Consider the following 3,712-nt stretch of genomic DNA (forward strand, 5'->3'; position numbering starts at 1 on the left):
AAATTTTTAATATTTAATAATAATTTATAAAAATTTAAATAAAAATAACAACCTAACTATTTTTAGATATTTTTAGATTTTTTAAAAATTTTAAAATTTTATATTATTACAATTTTATTAATGTAGTAATATAAAATTATTTTAAAAATTATATTAAATAATTTTAATATATTAATATTTTAAAAATTATATTAAATAATTTTAATATATTAATATAACTGATATTATTATTTTTTAAAATTAGAAATTTATTATATATTTAAAATATTAATTTATTATTAAATATAATATTAAAAATATAATTTAAGATGTTATTTTTAAAATTAGAATTATTATTTAATTAATAAATTATTTATCATCTAATATAATTTTAAAAAATATAATTAATATGTTATTTTTTAAAATCGAGCAGTGATTTAATTATAAATATAAATTATAAATCAATAAATTAATAGCTATAATATTATATATAAACTTGAATTCTATATGTTAAAAGTAAATATATATGTCAAAATAAAAATTTTATGTATCAAAAATTAAACATACATGTGAAAGAAATTTTAGTTTTTAGAAATTAATATATATATATATATATATATATATATATATATATATTAGGAATAGTTAAATTTATATAAATTAAATACTTATTTAATACAATACTATTAAACTAATATTTATTAAGTAACACTGAGATCCTTCAATTAAAGGATTTAAAAATCTAATTTGTTGGTATATAGTATATTTTAATGAATAAATTAAATTTTTGTATCGTAAAGAAAAGTTAAATTTTTATAATTTATTTTATTTTTCTCAATTAGACTATAGTACTTTTATGTTAATTATATATATATATATATATATATATATATATATATATATATATATATATATATATATAAGACTTAAAATTCTTTAAACATGTAAATCTACATTTTGGCACATAGAATTTGTGTCTTGACGTATATATTTATTTTTGGCACATATAATTCAAGTTTATGCGTGGAATTTTATGTTATTTTTATTAATTTATTGATTATTAAGTTGCATTTCTAATTAAACACCGATTCTAATCCTAAAAGATAGTATATTAATTTTATTTTACTATTCTATTAATTAATAAGTTAGTTTTCTAATTTAAAAGTAATTTTAATTCTATTATAAAAAATAGCATATTAATTATATTAACTAATAAATTAATTTTTTATTAGACAATAATTCTAATTCTAATCATATTTGATACTGTATTAACTATTAAATTAATTTTCTAATTAGATAATGATTCTAATTTTAAAAATAATATTTTTAATATTATATTTTATAATAAATTAATTTAAAATTATATAATAGTCTCTAATCCTAAAATGTAGTAATATCAATCATATCAATAGATTAATTTAAAATTAATTAATAAATGATTTTAAAATAATTTTTATATTATTATGTTAATAAAAGATTTAAATATTAAAAGTTCAAGAAAGATATTTAAAAACTAAAAATTTTATTAAATTCTATCTATAAATTTAATTTTATAATCAAAATAAGAACAACAATCGTACAACGCACGAATAAATAATTAGTGATCGATCTAAATTGCATATAGATATTTAAGGTTATTTTAGAGTTTTAGTGATATATTTCTATATATAATATGGTAAAAAGATGTGTTTTACCTCACTTTAATTTTTCTTGTCTTAATTCAGGAAATAATCGCCAAAGATGAGAATTTAAGCCAAAAATGTACTAATGGGCATTAATTGGATTGCGGCTATTAAAGGCTCGAGAATCAGACACGTGGGCTATTAATAGTTTGGACCTAGCTTAATTCATTAAGGCCTAAGAAGGGGGGGTTTAAGTAATTATTATATAATTAGTGGATAATTATCTTTTGAGTTGTTTAGTTTGTTTAGAATAGTAAGGGATAAACTATAATAATTGTGTGTTAAGAAAAGAACTCTAAGAAGCGAATCTCTACAAGGAGTAGAGGTTAATTAAAACAGAAAATTCTTCGGCTACTAAGAATCTCTCTAGAGAAGGTTTCTATTATTCTGTGTAGAAATTTCTATAGTTCATCATCTTCTACATCTAGCTAGCTTGTGTTGCATCATTCTTTAAAGAATCAGAGAAGCTTTTTGAAGACGTGGAGAAAGAGGATCAATCTTCTTCATTCTTTGAAGAGCCTTTGAACTTTGAGGGATTTTTAGTTTTCTGTTTTATGAATCTTAAGTCTTTCTATTTAATTACAATGATCGTTAGATTAAGTGTGTTAGGCTAAGTTCCATAAGTGTTTAGTTTGGCTTTCTACTTATGTATGAACCTTATATATTTTGAATTTAATGAATGATTTCTTTGCCTTCATATGTTCATTAGTTTCATCTATTATTATTGGTTGACCATCATATCAATTTAGTAGTAATATGTGTTATGAAAATCTTTAGGTTAAAAGTATTAGAAACATCATCTTTACTTTAATCTATGTTGGTATAAAAAACCTAAGTTGCATCATTAGTTTGAGTGACTTAGGGAAAAAGGCACATTACCATCTCATTTGTTAAATTAGAATTTAAGGGAATTAAGGGGATTACTAGCTAGACTATTACTAAGTAAAAGCTAGACTAAATACTATTTTATCATATAGTTTATATTAATCATTCTAGTTGTTTATTTATTTTCTGGTTATTTAATTTTTTTTATTAAACTAAAGATCATTCTCGAAACATTGGCCTATAGTGTTTATATTTATTTTCAGTATTTTGTGTAATAGTTGGTCTTTATAATATATGCTCTATAATGCCTTGTGAGATCGACCTTGTGGTGAGCTTGCCCGAACTACCATTCGGTTCGTACACTTGCGAGTACTAATTTAGACACATCAAGTTTTTGGCGCCGTTGCCGGGGAATTGTGTCAATATAATATTGATTAATTGTTAAATATTGTTTTTTGTATTTTTTTTGTGTTGCATGTTATTTATTTCTGTTTTATTTTTAAAATTCTATTTAAAGTTTTTTTTTTTGAAAATTTTCCTTTGATTTTGTATGCCTAGCAGGAAAACAAGATCAGGTGATTCATCAACTCAAAATCCCTACAACTTAAGATCAACTGTTAAAAAAATAGAAGGAGACCAAGAGGTAGAGAGTGAGTTTGTACCTCCAAGAGGAATTGAATTTGAAGAAAAGCTGGAACAAGAGTTGGAAGAAGAAGTTAAGATAAGGCTAATGACCAAAGAGGAGTTGCAGTTCAAAGGCAAATGGCCATGAAGGACTATGCTCGTCCGATAATTGGTAACACTACTTCATGCATAGTCTTAGGCGATGCATCTAGGAATTATGAGCTAAAAAAATATCCATTTTAATATGCTTCTATCATTCTATGGTATGCCTAGTGAGGATGCTTTAATATTTATTAGTGAGTTCTATGTTATAGTTCATACATTCCCATTATCTAGACTCAACGAAGATCAATTAAAGATGAGATATTTTCCTTACTCATTAGAAGATAAAGCAAAGGCTTGGTTTAATGACCTTGCCTCCTAATTCTTTGAGAATTTGGGCTGAAGTTTATCAAAAATTTATGAGTAAATTTTACTCACATCAAAAGACCAAAGAATTAAGGGCTGAAATTTCCAACTTTTATCAAAAGGATACTGAATCCTTTCACGAAGCATGGGACCACTTCAAATCACTTTTACTACAATGCCCATACCATGGATAC

The 3,712-nt window shown here is 22.5% G+C and overlaps 1 non-coding gene across 1 annotated transcript; it reads right to left on the reverse strand.

Moving 5' to 3' along the window:
* Window positions 1–3,604: 3,604 nt before the first annotated feature.
* LOC112534578 lies at window positions 3,605–3,712 on the reverse strand. The gene has a single exon (XR_003078866.1). It is a non-coding gene; the product is annotated as a small nucleolar RNA R71 (small nucleolar RNA).

Source organism: Ricinus communis, chromosome 10 (genome assembly GCF_019578655.1).
Source record: "Ricinus communis isolate WT05 ecotype wild-type chromosome 10, ASM1957865v1, whole genome shotgun sequence".
In the NCBI taxonomy this organism is placed as follows: domain Eukaryota; kingdom Viridiplantae; phylum Streptophyta; class Magnoliopsida; order Malpighiales; family Euphorbiaceae; genus Ricinus; species Ricinus communis.